The sequence below is a fragment of the Pteropus vampyrus genome, unplaced genomic scaffold (genome assembly GCF_000151845.1).
Source record: "Pteropus vampyrus isolate Shadow unplaced genomic scaffold, Pvam_2.0 Scaffold85, whole genome shotgun sequence".
In the NCBI taxonomy this organism is placed as follows: Eukaryota; Metazoa; Chordata; class Mammalia; order Chiroptera; family Pteropodidae; genus Pteropus; species Pteropus vampyrus.
In genome coordinates this window covers 927065-947573 of record NW_011888866.1, presented here as the reverse complement: position 1 = coordinate 947573, position 20509 = coordinate 927065, and the positions used below count along the sequence as shown (strand labels likewise).

At 35.0% G+C, this 20509-nt stretch overlaps 1 protein-coding gene across 1 annotated transcript in view; it reads left to right on the top strand.

Moving 5' to 3' along the window:
• ZNF609 (zinc finger protein 609) overlaps nucleotides 1-20509 on the top strand; it is a 173374-nt gene that overhangs the window by 32035 nt on the left and 120830 nt on the right. The window lies entirely within an intron of this gene.

Genomic DNA, 20509 nt, shown 5'->3' with positions numbered 1-20509 from the left:
GATACAATTTCAGACTCACTCTTGTATAGACAGTTAATAGCTTTATATTGAGTTTGAGAGAGAATATTTTAGACCTGGTCTTTAATTTTGGCCAGCTGTCTTGTAAATGAATGTCAGCCATCAGCTACCCTATGAACTGCCCAGAGGATTGTTGAGCACAAGATAAGATGATAAACTTGAAAGCACTGAAAAGGCTACACAAATACAAAATGGATTATTCCAAACATTAATACATGACTTTGGAAAACACAGTTTCCTGGATTTCAGTTTCCTTATCTCTGAAATGAAAGACTTGGAAAAAATTATTCCCAAGGCCCTTGTCAGTTCTAAAGTTCTTTTTTTTTTTTTTAATTAATTAATTTTTTTATGGTGACATTGGTTAATGAAATCCAGTAAGTTTCAGCTGTACACTTTAACAGTAAGGCATATATATATATTTACACTGTGTGTTCACCTCCCATAGTTAGATTTCTTTCTGTCACCACAGATTTGACCCCCTTTACCCTGTCTACCTCCCCCCACCCCACCCCCAACCTCTGGTAACCACTAGTCTATAGTCCATGTCCATGAGTCTCTGTTTGTCCTGTTCATTTGTTGCTTTTAGGTTTATATCCCACATATGTGATATCATGTGATTTTCAACCTTTTCTGTTTGGATTATTTCGCTTAGCATGATTATTTCGAGGTCCATCAATCAGTTCTAAAATTCTGAGAGACTTTATTCTCTCTCTCCTTACGGGTGTTCCTCGCTGCCACGCAGTCTCAACACACCAGCCATAGTTATTCTTTTAAAACTTATTCAGTCATTATCACTCCTTTCCTCAGAACCCTCCATTGGCCCTCCATTTCATTCAGAGAAAAAGCCAGTGGCCTCTAAGGCCCTACTTGATCTGTGGTCCTCCCTGCCATACTTTTGTGGCCTGTCTGATCTCCTGTTTCCCCCTCTCTCTCTCCTCTCCGGCCATACTGGACTCTGCTTTTCCTTGATCATCTCAGCCTGCTCCTCTTGCCTTGGGGCTCTTAAACGGAAAATTCCAGCTTCTAGAATTCTCTTTTCACAGGTAACAGCACTGTCAACTCTCTCATTTCCAAGTTTTTACTGAAACGTCACCCTACTTGAAGTTTACAACTGCCTCTGCACCACCCACTTCACTCCTTTACTCTGCCCCATCGTTTTTTCTCAAAGTACTAATCTCCTCATCTCCTTCTAATTTACTAAGTGTGTACTCAATTATTATGTTTATCATTATTGTCTGACTCTATCTGCTAGAATATAATCTCTATCAGCAAAGAGATTTTTTTTTGTTTGGTTTGTTAACCCTTGTTTCCCAAGCACCTTTAGTAGTACCTGGCCCATTAAATTTTTGTTGAAACATGTGGATGGGCTGTGCAGTGTGGTGAACACTAATCTCATTTTTAGCTAATATGAGCCTCGGTCGACTCATTTATGAAATACTGGTTTTGATCTCTTTTGTGTTAGAGGTTTTCCTCAGATACCTGGTATTCCTTGGTTGCCTGCCCATGTTTTAAATATCTTTGAGATAGGGTAATGAAAGATTGATTGGAAGCCCTGAGTGCATCAGCAGGGCACATTTATGGTAAACTCCACAGTGAGATGCCTAAGTTGGTCAACCTTAGATGTCAGTATCTTTTAGGTCTTTCCTCAGAGGTTTATTAGATTCCTTAAAAAACCCTCTTCTAATTCTCCTGGATGACAAGGACTGACTGCCAGCTTTCTTCATGCCAAGTGAAAAAAAGAGGACTTGAGGCCTCAGCCTTCAACATCCATTATGCTTAAGTCCACAGTTAATCTCTTTATTTTAGGTATAGTCTTCATGACCTTTCCTATGCCTGGAGCACCCTAGACTGGAGATCCTCTATTCGACCCTCTCCAGAGAATAAACCTGTAGTCTCTTGAGTTGGGGAGGGTATCCTAGTGAGAAAAGGCATTAAGGATATAACTGCTTCTTGAACAGTTTTCAGTCTTATTCATACTGAATGAATCACCAGCCTCTCCACCTTGAGTTATCTGGTGCTACCAGTTTCTGAGCTCTTTTAGCTTAGTTACCTTTCTTTTATTTGTTTTCTAGATTCTAAAATGTTACTGTTGTCTCTTTCCCTTCCTTGTGGGTTTAAATCTTTTAGAAAATCGTTTATTGTAGTTTCAGTGTGGTTTTGTCTATATTATTTCTTACAGCTGTTTTCTTGTCTGTCATTTGTCTGTACCTTGTTTTTAATTGACATTTTTATTGAGATAATTGCAGAGTCACATGCAGTTGTAAGAAATAATACAAAGATTCCTTTTTATACTTTCCCCCAATAGTAACATTTTACAAAACTAGTATATCACAATGAGGATATTGACATTGATACAATCCACCAATCTTATTCAGATTTGCCATTTTACTTTGTGCGTGTGTGTGCGTGTGTGTGCGTGTGTGTGTGTGTGTGTGTGTGTGCATGTAACTCTATACAATCTTATCACATATGTAGTTTTGTCTATCCACCACCATGGTCAAGATTCTGAACAATTCCATCACTGCAGGGATCCCTGGTGTTGTCCTTTTACACCATAGCCACCTCCCTCTTTGTACACCACCCCCCATGGATCCCAGGCAACTACTAATCTGTTATCCATTTCTAAAATTTTGTCATATAAAAAATGTTACATAAATGGAATCGCACAGTACATAACCTTTTGGAATTACCTTTTTTCAATCAGCGGAATTCTCTGGAGATTCACTCAGGTTGTGGCGTTTATCAATAGTTCATTCCTTTTTATTGCTGAGTTCCTACGGCATGAGTGTATATGTGCCACAGTTTGTTAAACCAATCACCTGTTTGAGGCTATTATGAAAAAAATGGCTATGAACATTCATATACAGGTTTTTGTGAAAACATGTAAGTTTTCATTTCTCTGGAATAAATGCCCAAGAGTGTAATTACTGGGTCATATGGTAATTGTGTGTTTAGTGTTTAAGAAACTGCCAAATTATTTTTCAGAATGGCTGTACCATTTTACATTCCTACCAGCAGTGCATGAGAGATCCATTTTCTTTGAATCCATGGCAGTATTTAGGGTTATTATTTTTTATTTTAGCCATTCTGATAGGTGAGTAGTTGTGGTTTTAATTTGCATTTCCCTAATGACTAACAATGTTGAAGATATTTTCATGTACTTATTTGTCATCTGTATAACCTCTTTAGTGAAATGTCTCTGAATGTCTTTTGCCCATTTTTTAATTCTTTACTGTTGTTTTTTGAGTTCTTTATATATTCTAGATCCAGTTCTTTATGATATATATAGTTGCAAATATTTTCTCCCAATATGTAGCTTATCTTTTCATACTCTTCATATGAGTTTCATCCTCTTCACAGAACAAACGTTTTTAGTTTTGGTAAGGTCCAATTATCAATTTTTCCTTTTATAGATTGTATTTTTGCTGTCAAGCCCCAAGAACTCTTTGCCTAGCCCTAGATCCTGAAGATTTTCTCCTATGTTTCTTTTAAAAGTTTTATAGTTTTATATATGTTGTACACTTCAGTTTATGATCCATTTTGAGCTAACTTTTATAGAAGATGTGAAGATTAGATTGAGGTGCATTTTTTGTATGTATGCCTATGTTTGTACAGTTGTTCCGGCACCATTTGTTGAAAAGGCTGTCCTTTCTCCATTGAATTGCTTTTGCGCCTTTGTCAAAAATCATTGGAGCGAACTCTTATATGTCTGTTTCTTGGTTCTCTGCTCTGTTCCATTGATCTATGTGTCAACCTTCTGCCAATACCACATTGTCTGATTACTGTAGCTATTTAATCAGCCTTAATATAGGGTAGAGTGATTCTTCCCACTTTATTTTTTTGGGTCAAGATTGTTTTAGTTATTCTTAGGCCAATGCCTTTCCATATAAATTTTAGAATTAGCTTACCTATATCTACAAGAAAACCTTGCTAGAATTTTGATAGGAATTTCACTATGGGGAAAATGGACATTTTTTTTTTAAAGTTAATTTTTGTGTTTTTAGTCTTACAGAAATTTCTATTTAATGAAACCTGCTGGTCTGTTTTCATGACTTCTGAATTTTATGTGTAACTTAAAAAGAATATCCTTATTCCAAGATTATAAAAATATTAACCTGTATTTTTGTTTACTCTAAGTATTTTGGTTTTGAATTTAGTTTTTTAAAACCATTTGATATTTATTTTGGTGTGCTGTAAGAATCTAACATTCTGTTTTAAACACCCACTTGGAGAACCAGTTGTCTTTACATCATTTACTGAAAATTATTCATAGTTTTTCATTGATTCGAGATGCCATCTTAACATAATCTAAATTGTCATATATATTTGGGTGTCTTGTTGGGCGTTCTTGTCAGTCCAGCCATCTATTATATCATATCATACTTTTAATGATAAGTATGGGCCTGTGAAATATCGTAATGTCTATGAAGAGTCATACCTGATAGTTAAGAGCTTATTAACTCAGGGGTTAGACTAGTTGAATGCTAGCCCCATCATTTATCAGCTAGATGACTTAGTGTGAGTTATGTAAATTCTCTAGACCTCAGCATCATCTGTAAAATGAGGATTATTTTAAATACGTTTTACATTTTTTTATTATTACCTAATTATTACATACATTCTAGGGTTATTGTGAGAATTAAATGCATTAATATATCTAAAGCTCTTTTAATGGTATGTAACATAGTAAGTGCCATGTTAGGCTATTGTAACAGGACAAAATTGTCCTCATGTTCCTATTTTCTATACTAGCTCTAAAAATGTTTTATTATATTCTTCCCAAAGTAAAATTCGGCTATTGATTGGAATGACATTGACTTTGTATATTTAATTTGAGAGAGAAATGATCTTTATAACGTAATAGACTATTGCATTACCTTTATATAATATTGGCTTATCACCTAAGAGCATAGTGTATTTCTTCATTTACTCAAGTTTCGGGTCTGGGCTTAATAGATGGTGAGATTGTTTTCTGTTCTCATTTAATCCAAAACACAAAAAGAAATATTGGGACTTATGTAAGCTTCACAAATATAACATTATTGGCTTGTTTTTTTTCCCCCTAGAATAACAGCAATAGAAAAACTTGTCGTAGACCACATCATTAGATGTTGTATGGATGTCTGCACCTCTGTTGGTGGTTTAAGCAGGTCTTCTCAGTGCTATCTCACATTTCTTCACCCTAAAGTGCATGAGTATTTGAGTAAATAAAGAAGAAGAAAACTCAAGGAATAATAACCTTTGGAATGGTAATAATAAAATCCAAAATATATGTGAATATATATGAGAATATTAAATGAGTATATTTAAATGAAATACACATAAGTAATTAGTACTTTGAATTTGGCCATTGGGATTATCCTATGGAGAGCCCCTCAGATCCTTGCTGTAAGAGAGAATCCCTGTGTACTCAGTTTTTTCAATCACTATCCTGTTTCCTCTCCTCAGTCTTTCTTACCATCTGCCCACAAACTCTACGTAGATTTTTTTGTATTTCAGATTGTTCATTTTTAAAGGAGAAACTACTTTTAGTTGTATACAAATGAACTGACTGAAACCCTATCCCCAGTCTGCATATATCAGTTAACTGCTTCAAGAAAATAGCAAGAAGGGTAGAAGACTCTGATTCCAAGGAAGGCTATAGGAGATTCATATACATGTGTACTTAGACATGATTGTTCCCGTTTTCCTGATTTTTCTCCCAGAATTGTTTAGGTTTGCTAGGTGGCTGTATTTACACTAGGAAGGGGTAAAAAGAACAGCTGTGTATTTTGACTAAGAGATGTTGAGCTGAAAGACAGATCAGTGGTAGAGATGCCAATCAAAGTACAGCAATATATACTATTTCAATATTTATGTATGTCTTAAGTTTTTAATAACATTCAGGAAGTATAATAATATATAAGTAAATAAGCAAAGGTAATAATTACTAATTACATAGAATAATATGTACTTTTAAACAACATTTTATTATACATGCAAAAAGTACACTACTTATAAACTTACAGTTCAGTGAATTTTCATAATTTGAACACACTCATGTAACCAGCACCCAGATCAAGAAACATTACTAAATAAAAAAAAGAAAGAAAGAAACAACATTACTAACCTCTGGAAACTTTCCTTGTGCTATCTTGTAGTCACAAGCCCTCTGAGGCTAACCACTATGCTGACTCCTAACAGTATACATTAGTTTTGCCTGTTTTTAATTTTTATATAAATGGGGAGTCATACACTTTTGAACCCATGAGAGTCATACACATAATTGTATACATTTGAAGTTTGTTCACTGTCATTGCCCTATGGTAGTTCATTATGAGACGATATTGTGAGACTACATACCACAATTTATTTAACCATTCTACTGTTGATTAATATTTGAGCATTCATACTTTTGCAGATCACCTCTTACCCATTTTTTTTTTTAACATTGTAGGGGCTCTGGACATTTTCTGAAATATACTGATGAGGAAATCTGAGAATTTTTATCAGTTCTCTGCTTCCGAAATTCCATAATATATACCTTTTAATTTAAAAATTTATCTGTCCGCATATTTTCCAAACTCATTACCTCAGTTTTGCTGTATAACAAGCACTCCAATTTAATGGTTTAAAACAACCACTATTTACTTAGCTTTTTTAAAAAATTATTCTAAGGGTTAGCAGTTTAGGCTGGATTTTGTTACATGGTTCTAATAATCTGTGCCCAACTTGGCTTACCTTGGTTGAGACCTTCTCCATGTGGTTTTGCATTCTCTAGCAGGCCGTATTAAGGATTATTCACATGATCGTCTTCTTCCCCAAGAGGGAGTGGGGTGTGTGTGTGTGCCAATCTTCTTGAAGCTCAGGCAGAGAACTAGCAATACTGTTCTTCCTCCACTTTCTGTAGGTCAAAGCAAGTCACAAAGCCAGCACAGGTTCAAGTAGCAAAGAAGTAGAATTTCATCATTTGATGAGAGAATTGCAAGTAGGTGGATTCAGGGGGAGGAAGAAATTGTGACTTTTTTTTTTTTTTTTGGGGTAATCTACCATACCTATATTTTGCATTTACTTTTAGGAAAATAAATCCCAGTGATCCAATTTGACTGACATCTCCTTTTTTGTTTTTGATATATATTCATGTAAACTTTTCTTTTCACCTCTGTTTTAGAACAGTGTTTGGAGTGATAAATCGAACTAAGGCTGTCTTAGGGTAGAGTTGTATTTTAATTTTATTTGTTCTTTTTCCTCTCACTACCTTTTTTTCTGTGCTATTCATTTTTATCATTCCACATGCTTAAGAATACCTCTTCAACAAAACCTTTTCTGACTTTGTGCCATTCCACCCCATGCCTACCCTGGCATCTTTCCTTTAAACTCTTCATGGCAGTATTTAGCATCCATAACATTTTATTACATTCAGTTGTTCTCATGTCTGTTTCCTGTTTATTAGACTCAGCTTCTGTGCGTATCCCCAGCGTCTGCCATGCAGATCTTTTAAAATGATGGATGAATTGTGAGAGAGCTGCTAGAATTTTTTCTTTACCAAATCTAGCTTGCCTATTTTAGTACAGAATTGTTTATTCCTATGCTTCGATTTGGATATATAACTGCTGCTACTTTGACTAGATGACAGTTAGTGTTTAGATTTGTTACTCAGAAAGGTTAAATATCACCATCCATATGTACGAATAATTGCTATTACTTCTTTTTGTACTACTCATGTTATTTTGATTAAACATATTTTTTTCTCCTGAGATACTATGTTTTTATTTACAATGTAATATTTTACATAGATATGCCTTTAATTCTTTGGAGGATGGAATAATTCAATTCATATAGCAGACATTTTGTCTTTTTTTTTGCTTTCAAATTTCCTGAAAGCTATCAATAATTTTTTTTTTAAGAGGCAAAGAGAGTTTACTGGTTTAACTCTCTTTTTTTAGCCTTTAAAAAACTGTTTGATCTGTGATTATACTTTTGAAACTTATACTCCCTAAAATATCTTGATAACCAGTAATCTGTCCATCAGCTATTCTAAACCTCACAAAGCATATTGGAGCTTTCTCTCACTTTATTTTGTAAATATATTTTCATAATTGACTTTGTCCCAATAACAGTAAAGCTTAATTAAGACCTGTTCTTCTACAACAGATATTGCGAATGAGTATCCTTCTTTGCTTCCGTGATTATTTTGCAGACTTTATTGTGGCACTGATTTGTCTTACTCTGTTGTAATTTATTTTACATCTGATTCCTTCCCCTCCCCAGACTCCCCCATCTCCATCTGTGAGCTATTTAATATAGACAGGGATTCTTATTTATCTCTGCATCTCCAGTGTCTATCGTGTAATTGTGCTCTATAATTTTTTTTTTTGAAGATTTAATGAATTATTTTCTTTAAATGCTCTTTGGAAAGAATTGAGAGAAGAATTAAGATTTTTTTTTAGCTCAGAGTTATCATGGACATTAAATATTGTGCAGCTAGCCTGCCGTGTTTGCTTCGTTTGAAAAGACTTTTGTTTTAGGATCTAGTAGTCTCCAACAGTTCACTAGCTCTAGCCTGAAGCTACTGGTATGCCTTTTTTGGGGGGGTGGGGATAGACTTTAGTTTTTAGAACAGTTTTAGATTTACAGAAAAATTGAGACAAGTTCCCATATATTCCATACCCATATTCCACTGTTATAACATCTTATGGTACATTTGTTATTATTACTGAATTGGTATTAAGATGTTATTTTAAAGTTATCCATACTTTATTCAGATTTTCTCAGTTTTTGCCAAATGCCCTTTTTCTGTTTCAGGATCCCATCCAGGAGACATTACGTTTAGTTATCATGTCTCCTCAAACTCTTCTTGACCGTGACAGTTTTTCAGATTTTCCTTGGTTTCGATGACCTTAATTGACACTTGTGAGGCATAGTGGTCAGATATTTTGTAGGATGCCCTTCAACTGGTGTTTATCTGATGTTTCCCTCAGGATTAGACTGGAGTTAACAGATTTTAGGAAGAAGAACCACAGAGTTAAAGTAACATTTTCACCCCATTACATTAAAGGTACATACTGTTTACATGATTTATCACCGTTGATATTGAACTTGATCACCTGACTAAGATAGTGTTGGTCAGGTTTTTATACTGTCAAGTTACTTTTTTCTCCCCTTTCTGAAAATACTGTACTGTATAGAGGGAGTTCACCATGTGTAGCCCACACCTAAGGAGTGAGGAGTCAAGTGCTCTCTCCTCCTTGAGGATAGTATCCACATAATTATTTGGAATTCTTCTGCATGGATGATTCTGCTCTGCTTTCTAATAACTCAATTTATGATGGTAGAGGAAGATGGAAAGCTGTGGGGTATTGGACAAAACTCCCCAGCGCGAAGGATCTTGGTCCCCAGGTTTTTGTTTCTGTAGATAAAGCCATGTCAGGTGCTCTAAGTAAACACTGTTGGGCTGTGATTCATTGGTCTAGATTGTTTTTGTTTCTCCACCTTTTGCTGCGTAGACTTCCTTTGAAAATGATGTTAGTGAGCCTCTGAAAAACACTAAGAGCTTTGTCCATGTACCCGTGTCCAAAAAAAAGTACCTACGGCTCTGATGGTTTATGAATAGTCAGCTTCAGTCTTAAGGAAGGAGGAGGAGGTTTTATGACTACATACAGCCACATTGCACATTGAAAGAAAATATTTGTTATACTGCTTTTGGAGCCAAAGAGCAAGACCCACTGGAGTAAATAAAAGAAATAAAAGAAGGTATATCTTCACTTTTTCTTAGATGTTTATATCTGATATATGACTATAATAAATATTTTACTAATTACAGTCTATTAGTTTAGATCAGTGATTCTGACTGTAGCCCCCAGATCAGCAGAAGCAGCATCAGCATCATATGGAAATCTTTTGGAAATGCAGGTTTCCATCTCTATTCCAGACCTACCATCTCAGAAACTCTGGGGGTATGAGGCCTAGCAATCTGTCTGTCTGAAAAATCTCCTGCTTCTCCCATGATGATTCCGATACATTCTAAAGTTTGAGTGTCTGATTTGGTTTATTGATTGTGCACAGTAACCTGGATGTAAGTTCTTATTGCATATTGCATCTCCTACAAAGTAGCCTTTGCTTTTCATGCACAGCCATGAAAAATCTTTCCTCTTTTAATCAGTGTTGGACTCCTAAGAGGTTAGTACATATTCTCCTCCTTGAAGATCGTATTTGCTGAACTGGTATATCCAGAACAGAGTTTGGCAAACCACAGACTGCAGACTAAATCAGGGCCACCTCCTGTTTTTTACAGTCCATGAGCTAAGAATGCCGTTAACCCTTTTTTAAAAACGGTTTTATTGAGATATAATTCATATACCATAAATTTCACCCATTTAAAGCATTGCAATTCCATGGTTTTTAGTATATTCAGAGTTGAATGGTTCGCCAGTATCTATTTTCAGAACATTTTATCACCCCAAAAAGAACCTTATATACTATAGTAATCAGCTCCTCCTTTTCCCAAATACTGCTCCCCCTACCACCCACACACACGTATACACCATCGTAGCCCAATGTAATCACTAATCTACTTTCTGTCTCTATAAATTTTTCTATTATGGACATTTCATGTGAATGGAATTATATGAAATTTTTTGTGACTAGCTTCTTCTACTTAGCATAATGTTTTTAAGGGTCATGCATATTGTAGCATGATTTAATACTTCATTCCTTTTTATTCCCAAATAATATTCCATCATATGGATATACCACATTTTATGTATTTGTTAGTTGATGGATGTTTGGGCCAATTTTTACATTTTTAAATGGGTTAAAAAAAATGTGAAAATTATCTGGAATTAAAATTTTATTGTCCATAAATAAAATTTTGTTAAAACACAGCCACGCTCATTCTTTTATGTGTCATCTATGGCTGTTTTCATATTATAGTGGCAGAGTTGAGTAGTGACAAACTGTACAGCCTTCAGAGCCTAAAATATTTACTATTTGGCCCTTTGCAGAAAAGGTTTGTGGACCCCTGATCTTAAACAGTGTTTCTCAGTCTTTTTCTTCATTAATGTTTCCTAAGGAGACTTTTTAGACATTTCCCCCTAATTGCCTCCCTTTCATGAAATTTTAATACCAGATGTATGTTGTATATCTCTGTACTGTTGGCCTTTGGCGGAACCCAAACTGTCATACTATCTTAGGGGTTTTGTTGCCCCCTCGGGTAGTATCGCCCTCACTGGGAATACATACTCTAGAGTCGTGTTCTGGGGAGGTTCATCTCCTTCCCTATTACATTAGGTGGTTTAAAAAAAAAAATTCAGCTGGATTAGATTTCCCTCAGAAATTTCTAGTGTTGAGGTGTTCAGAAAGTATGTTGGGAGCTGCTGTTAGACCTTTAAGCTATTTGACAGTCAGCATATGACTGTAAAATATTATCATCTTGGCATTTAAAGATTTTGGGAAATTTTGGTGACTTCACCAAAATATTTCAGGCTTTTGCTTTAGGTCATACACTGGTTTATCGTAGAGTTTATTTAGTAAATTTGGCTTATAGGCAGAGGCTAGAGAGTTTAATTTAAACAAATTTTGTCTGAACAGTGAGGATTTTTATTGCCCCTGGTTTATGATGCTAGCTAGTTCTCTGCATCTATCCTATGCTTTATAATACATTAGAGAAAAGATTCTTTTCTCTCATTTTCCCCATCCTCATCTTCTCTTATTCTCTAGAGCATCTGTTCTTGGAGAAGTAGGAATAGCCAGGACTTTGAGGATTTAAAGGCTGGAGAGAGGAAACATTGGTCAAAAGCGACTCTAATTTAAAGTAATGGAACACTAATACAACTTTTTGTCAGTTTTTGGTGGCCTTGTGTTTAGTAATCAGGAATAGGCCATTAATCGTGATGAAAACAGATCATTTTTTTAAATATAGATGAAAAATTCAAGTCTAGCAGCAAAACAAAGTCCATGTTAGTTCCCTTCCTCTTCTCCACCAAATAAAAATATATGGAAAAAGGGAAAAGAGTTGCATTTCCCTTGAAGGAGGGTAATTGGCAGAGTAAAACATTGCAAATGAATTACACTGGGAATATAACCAATTTTATGGAAAGAGGATTGTTATCCAGGTGCAATCTCTTCTCTTTGCTCTTGCCTTTTGAGTCCTACTGTTTATGGAACTGAGACTTTTCTTCTCTTCAGTTTGGGTCCTTTTGTGATAATTGAGTCCAGAACCTATTCCTCAGTATTAATTAATTAGCTATATTGTGTGAAAGTAGGGAAGCTTAGAAAACTGTCTAAAACCAATCTTTAAACTTGCCTTACAATATTTGTACGCTTCTTGGACAAAGTTAAAAATATAATTTTGCTTAAATTTAATAGACTTGTTTTATAAGTAGTTATTGTGAGAGAAGCAGAAATGACAACCTCTTCCAGGTTCAACTATGAGATTTAAACCATTTTTTCTGAAATTTTCTTTCTGACTTGAGATTTCTTTGTTATTTTCTCCCATCATCAAATGGAGCTTCAGCCCTTCAGTACTGAAGTAGAATTTAAATATCATCAACTTTCAAGGTTCTGTGCATTGTAGTCCAGTACTCATTATATTTTAATCAGCATGTCTAAAATGGTTCTTATCTTTCTACTAAACCTGATTATCTATTGATATTTCATATCTTAATGTTGCTTAATGCAACATCCACTCAATTGCTGAAGCTGGACTCTCCCTTTTCATTTATTCTAAAAGTTCCAAGTCCTGTGAATGATTCCTCTTAAAAATATTCTCTCTTCCTCTCCATCCCCACTTCTCTGGTTGGACTTTATCACTTATTACTTGCATCATCCCAGTTACTTCCCAGTTGGTCTCCCTGCTTCTGATATAGCATCTCTCCAGACCATTTTCTACTTTGCTGCCAGATTGTCTTTCTAAAAGACTCTTACTTAAAATCTTTTAATTATTTCCTGTAACATACTGGATTAAATTTCATTTTCTTCATTTTAAGACACATAGACCTTAGAATCTCACCCCAGTCTGCTTTTTCTAGCTTCATCTTCTGCCACTTCTTTATTTCACCCACACCAAAGTACTTGCAGTTCCCTAGACATGCCATGGGGTTTCATACTTTCTATTATTTCATATCATGCTTTTGTATGTATTTTTTCCCTGCTTACAACACCTTTCCCTGCTGTTTCTGATCAGAAATCAATAGAAGTTTTACTTTGGGAAGCCGTTGTTTCCCAAGACCTCACGTATTTGTGTCATAGCATTTATCACACCACACTGTATGATCTGATTCCCTCTTTTCCACCTAGACTGTAAGATCATTTTGAGGGCAGGAGTTGTGTCATTTTTATCTTAGGCTCTACATTACTTAACACAGGGCCTGGTTCCAGGTAACTGCTCCATAGGTGCTATTGACTGAATCTCATTTATGTTGAGAAGAAAGAAATTTAAGTGGAGCAGATTTTCACCTTGAGCTCTGAACCTATTTATTCCAAGTAATATTCATTAGACCTAAAGTCCAACAAAATCAAAGAATTTGAAAGGATTTCGGGGCCTGTTTGAATATAATTTGATGTGCTTTGTATTCACTGGTTTTTAATATCCAGATTCATCCAAAATGTAATTAAGGTAATTTTTGTTAACCAGGTAAATGATGCTGAGGTGAAAAGTTCTTTTTTTCAGTCTTGTTTTCCTTTCTTTGTATTGAAAACATTCATTTTTGCTTATGATGAAGACCTGGTTTCGTCTACAGCCTCATCAAAAACCTCTTTCCGAGACCATGGGTCACTGTCAGGTTTTGCCCAGAGTTTTCTCAACTGCAATGCCAGGACTAATCCCTTCTGGTAAATCTTCTAAGCTATCAGCAAACAAACTACTTCTAACCAGTCTAGCATGAAAGCAGTGAGCTGGGAATACAGGGCAGGTACATTGGTTGTTAAAAGGCATTTGGTTTTCAGTCTCCAGATTGCCAGTCAGTGCTTTCTCCTCTGCTGTTGGCCCATCAAGTTGTGGGTGTTGTGCTGCATATCTCAAGGTGGTCTCTGGATGTTGAACAATTGCAGAAAGCTGTGATTTCCCTATAATGAAAGAATAATGTACCTGTAGTTTCTGCCATTCCGATTAACTGGTAAGAGAGATTAAGACTGGCTACTTATCAGGATTAAATGAGGTTAGATATCCATTTCTTTCTTGAAGCCGTTGTGTCTCTCCTGAAGGTAATTTCAACCCTTTATTTTGCAACCAGATCTGCTTGATAAAAGGAGGGAGTAGATAGGGGTTGGAATTATGAAAAGATGATCCAGATAATTGGAACTTTAAAAAATCAATTTATTGCAGTATAATATCCATACAATAAAAATCACACATTTTAAGTGTACAGATTGATATTTTTTTACAAATGAATACATGTTTAACCACCACCCAACCCAAGATGTAGAATATTTTAAATTTAATAGAAAGTTCCTATGTGTCTCTTTGCAGTCAGCCTTCTCTCCTGACCCCACTGCAACCAAACACTAACACATTTCCTGTTTGCCCTGAGAATACTCACTGGCAGCATTTGCGGCTACAGCATTTACCCCAAGATAACTTGCAGATTACAGTCTTAACCTCACCTCCAAAGTTTGCCACGAAATATCTTGCTTTTATTACTCTTTTCTCATCGTTCTACTATATCGATGTCTTTGGAAACAAATGACATCATTCTATTTATAACGTTCTGTTTTTAGTAGCGATATTTCCATTTACAAAATATAGTAATTCTTGATCGCTGAAAATGTCAAATCCTAGAAAATGTAGCATTTCTTTGTATGGTATTAAATTAACGCTGGCAGCGAGCTGCACTTTATTTTCTCAATGAGAAAAGGGTTAATGTGATTTCTAGCACTATATAGTAGTTTCGTCCAGTCCAGGATTTTGTATAAAAGAAATCATACAGTATGCACTCTTCTGTGTCTAGCTTCCTTCTCTTGGTATAATGTCTTTGAAAATTGTCCATGTTGTTAAATGTATTAGCAGTTTCTTTATATTGTTGAGTACTTGAGTTCATTATATGGATATACCACAATTTGTTTATTTACCAATTGAAGGAAATTTGGGTTATTTCTAGTGTCGAGCTTTTATAAAGAAATCTGTAACTATCTCTCTATACATTTCCTTTTATGGACATAGGATTTCATTTTTTTTCTTGGTTAAATGTCTAAGAGTGGAATTACTGGGTCACATGGTAAGTGCACATTTAACTTTTTAAGAAACTGGGGAACTGTTTTCCTAAGTGGTTGGACCGTTTTACACTCTCACCAGCAACTTATAAGAGGTCTAGTTACTAAAAATCCTTGCTAAAACTTGATATCATGTCTTTCATTATAACATCCTAGTGGGTTTGAAGTAGTATCATTGTGTTTTTAATTTTTCATGTTTTTTGGTGCTGTCGTAAATGGCATTTTTAAAATTTTATTTTTTATTTATTTTTTTTGCCAGCATACAGAAATGCAGTTGAAATCTGTATATGACCTTATATCAAAGTCATTTAGTTCTTATTTCTAGCAGGGTTTTGTTTTGTTTTGTTTTAGACTTCCTGGGATTTTCTACATAGACAATCATGGTGTTGATATTGCATTTATTTTATTCAACGTTAGGCATTAAGGATAGGATCCACATAATCTGGATTTTTGGCTCGTTTAGTTTTCTGGATATTTTGAAAGCCTCATCCTTATGGGCCTCTGCGTGCATGTTAAGGTGACATAATTGAAGTGTGAACCATGAATATGAAGTGGATGAATACAGTTGCAGGAATAATCATATGTAGAATTGGTATGGCAGATGGTAAATGAGGCTGTTTTGCCCTCTGGGCTTTTGAAAATTTAGAAAGAAGGCCCCCTACTCTAAAGAACAATAAAATTTGGCTCTGGCCCAAAGGAAGCATTTCCTAAAACCGGGTTACATTGGGTGATCATGGCATCACCTCTGGCCATTTGTAAAGCTGTTTACCAATCCATTCATTGGACGGATATTTAGTGAGTGAGTACCCACCAGGTACCAGACACTATTTTGGTACTTGGGCTATATCAGTGAACAAAACAGTAAAAAAAATAACAAAAAAAACCCAAAACCCTGTTTTGATTATATTCTAGTGGGAGAAATAATAAATAGTAAGCGTGAAAATGTCTATCTCTTTGTGTCTATTTAGAGTGAACAGAGCTTTGATGAAAAATGAGGTGGAGAAAGGGGGCAGGAGTATTATAGACCCTAATATATTTATAAGACCCTTATGGACTACTTAATTAAAGCTGGAAAGTTATCAGATTCACCTCACAAACCAAGTAGCAGGAAAAAAGGTTAATTCATAATTAATTATTCAGTCAGTGATGATCCTCTGATGTGCATGATCTCAGGTTTACATATGTATTCTCCATCGATTTTCTTCCCCAACCTAATTGTCTTATTTGCAAGACAGAGTTTTCAGAATAGTTCCAAGCAAACTACACTGATTCCTCACCACAAAACATCCCATTTTAACAGAAAAAGATTTGAATTTTTTCAGCATCAACAAATACAATATAGGAAACAGATCACAGCCTTACACAGTTACAGAATTGTTCATTTTACCATCTTGCTTAGAAATGGTCAATATTATGTTTGAGATCGGTAAAGTTAAAGAAATGGAAAAGGTGCCACTTTTGAGTAATTTTACTTGTGGACATTGTAAAACGTCAGCTGTGACAGAAACAACATTACACCAGATGGCTGTTAAATCCAGTGCTTTTCATTACAGATTGATGAATCAATAGACATTAATATGCCCAGTTAATAGTACTGGTTAGAATCCTTGAAGATAAATTTTCAGAACATTGTATGTTCTGCACATCTACTAAAACAAACATCTTGATGTGTAATATTCAAAATCGTAAATGAAAACTATGAAAAAATAAGATATTGTGGAACTCTTTCCTCAGTTTGTGTAAGTGGTAGTTCTGCTCTGTATCAAGAGTTCACCTGAAAACCCTGAATACAAGCACATGAATTTTTTTATTCAATTTTGCATAGGAAAAATTCAATTTTGCCTGCAAGCCTGAATTTCATATTAAATTATGTTTTCAAAATGGTGATTCTAATAACAAACACTTAAAATAAGATTCACTGTATACTAAGACTGTCGTGAGTTTACATTATATTTGCTAATTTAATCATCACAACAAGATAATAATACAGGTGCTATTAATGTTATCTCTAGCTGAGGAAATGAGGCGCAGAATAGTTAGATAATTTGCCCATGGATCACACAGCTAGGAAGTGGCAGAGCCAAGTTTTAAATCTAGGTAATCTGGTTCCAGAGTCTATACTCTTTTTTCTTTTTAACTTTTTTAAAAAAAATTATGGTAAAACATACATAACATAAAATTTATTATCTTAACCATTTTTATATGTATACACCTACTGATTAGTAGAATGTGTTAAGTACATTCACAGTGTTGTGCAGCAGATCTCCAGAGCTCTTTTTTATATTGCAAGACCGAAACTCTAATCTTTTAAACAGTTCCCTATTCTCTTCTTCCCTTGCTTCTGGCAAGTGTTATTCTAATTTCTGTCTCTATGAATCTGACTGCTATAGATACCTCATATAATTGGAATCTTACAGTATTTGTCTTTTTGTAACTGGCTTATACTTTTCATAATGTCCTCAAGGTTCATCCATGTTGAACCTTTTTAAGGCTGGATAATATTTCATTGTATGTATATAGGACATTTTGTTTATCTGTTCATCTTTTGGTAATTGCTGGGTTGCTTTCACCTTTTGGCTGCTGTGAATAATGCTGCCGTGAACATATGTGTACAAATATTTGCCTGAGTCCCAGCTTTAAATTCTCTGGGGGTAAAAACCTGGAAGTGAAATTACTGGCTTATATGGTAATTATGTGTTTAATTTTTTGAAGAATTGCTATATTGTTTTCCATAGTTTCTGCACCATTTTTTATAGTTCTACCAACAGTGAACAAGGATTCCAGTTTCTCCACATCCTCACCAACATTTGTTATTGTCTGTTTTTGTTTAGTTTTGTTTGATAATAGCTATCCTAATGGTATCTCATTGTGATTTGTTTCTGGTTTGCATTTCCCTAATGAGTAGTGATGTTAAGCATCTTTTTATGTGCTTATTGTCCATTTATATAGCTTTGAAGAAATGCCTATTCAAATTTTTTGCCCATTTTTGAATTGGGTTGGGTTTTTCGTTGTTACTGAGCTGTAGGAGTTATTTTTATTCTGGTTATTAATCCCTTATCAGAGCTAAGATCTGCAAATATTTTCTCCCATTCTATAGGTTGTCTTTCACCTCTTGATTTGTAAAAGTTTTTAATTTTGATGAAGTCCAATTTATCTTTTTTATCTTTTGTTACCTTTGCTTTTGGTGTCATAACTAAGAAGTCATAGCTAAATCCAATGTCTCCTGTTTTCTTCAAAGAGTTTTATAGTTTTAGCTCTTATGTTTAGATCTCTGATCCATTTTGAGTTAATTAATGTATATGGTATAAGGTAAAGATCCAACTTTTATCCAATGGCTTAATTTCTGGCCCATTGTCTTTACCTCCAAGGGTACCTAACCCTCAATTTAAAGAGTTGGCATAAAGGATTTAAGAAAAGCAGGTAGTAATAAAGTGGCAGTAGCAAGTATAGACTATTCACTTAGAAATTTCAGCAGTTAGAAGGGGGAGAAAAAAGGATTGTGTTTAAGTAGGGAATATTTTTTAAAATAATATGCTCATTTAAAAAAAATTGGAGAAGTCAAAGATTTTTTAAAAAGTACACAGTTTGAAAAACAATAACAATGTTTATGGATACTTAAATATATAGTAAATACTTAAAATCTGTTTGGCATTAGTAAACCCTAAATTCATAGTGGTTTCCCTTGGGATGGACGGCCAAAGGAAATGAAGAGAATGAGAGAAGGGTACATAGGATGCTTCAATCTATAGTTTTTAATTTTTTTCAAAAGGGATCTCTGAAATAGCATAACATTATATTAAGACTCAACAAAGCTGTTTGATGGGTGCAAGGGTATTTATTTGTATCTGAAATATTTTGTAATGAAAATAATTTAAAATTTAAAACAAATAGAACAGAAAATATTAAGTTTATCCGTATCAGGGAGAGGATTAGCTCTTCCTCTAAGATAGGAGGGGGCAGAAAAAAATTTTTTGGAAAGGAATTTTGAATTGAAAAGAATAGAAATTTAAGGGAGCTCAGGATAGATAAATCTTAGTCTCATTTTAGTGGCAAAGTATTTGCAGAAGGTGAAGTGGGAGTACTGGGGATAGTTTTGGTAGCTCCACGTCAGTTGGAAAGTGACAGATTCAGGATAAGGGAGTTATGTAGAAACAAATAAGTTGCTGAATAGCATTGAAGGGTTACCAAAGAATGGTCATCAGGAATTTGTTGTTGAGCAAAATACCACAGTTATGTAGATTTACTAGCATTGCTTTGTAGCCCAGTAGAAAAATAAAAGAATGAAAACAAAAGCAAAAAAAAAAACAAAAAAAAACAAAAAAACTCTAGGGATTAGATTAAGATTGTATTCAGAATAATTGGGTTGCAAGGAAGGAAAGCCCACTCTTAAGAAAAGTCAATGAGGGAGTTATTATATGGCTTCAAGAGACGATCATAACGGCAACCCAACACTAAAGTACAGCTAGACGCCTCTTGAGTACGTTCATCTCTGCGTCTCTTCTCTCCTTTTTTGGCTGGCCTTCTCTGCACATGGCTCTACATGACTGACACAGCATTTACTTTGTAGAAGTTCCCACCCTCATGAATTACAGATTTGACTCATTAGTGGATTATGATATAAATTAAGTTGGTTGCAACCAGCATTTTTTTTAAAAAAAGGAATTCAGTAGAATTAGAAAGGTTATTTTAAGTTGTGTGTGTTTGAGTGAATACTTTTTGCAACATAAAATTAATTCATCACATTTATTGAATACCTAGTATGTACCACATAGGGATACGTTCATTAGTAAACATACCAAAATCCCTGCCCTTTGCTTTCTCCTGCCCAAGATCTCTTAGAATATAAGGCAAAGCAGGCAGTGTTCAGTTGTTCTGAGTTCAGAAGGGGGGTCAGTGCAAGGGGTAGAGATAGAAGAGGTGCAGAAAACCTGCCTAAGCTATATAATAGGTCTTGCATTGAATAGGAAACAGAGGTTGTCTGCCACTGGGATAAACATTACTCTGATGTTCAGGTGCACCGGGTCCGCCTGACTGAAGCTGGAGCGAGAAAATCCTGTTCCCACCACTAGCCTTGCACTGAGTAACAAGGAACAGCAGTTTACCACTGAGGCGGGGGCAAAAACGTGGAGAGATGCCTGCTCTATGGCACAGGTGTACAAGACCTGCTGAAAAATGATGTTATCTGTAGGTTTTTCATAGGTGCCCTTTAGCAGATTGAGAAAGTTCCTTTTAATTTCTGGTTTGCTGAGCATTTTATCAGGAATAAATGTTGGATTTTGCCACGTGTTCTTTCTGTATTTACTGA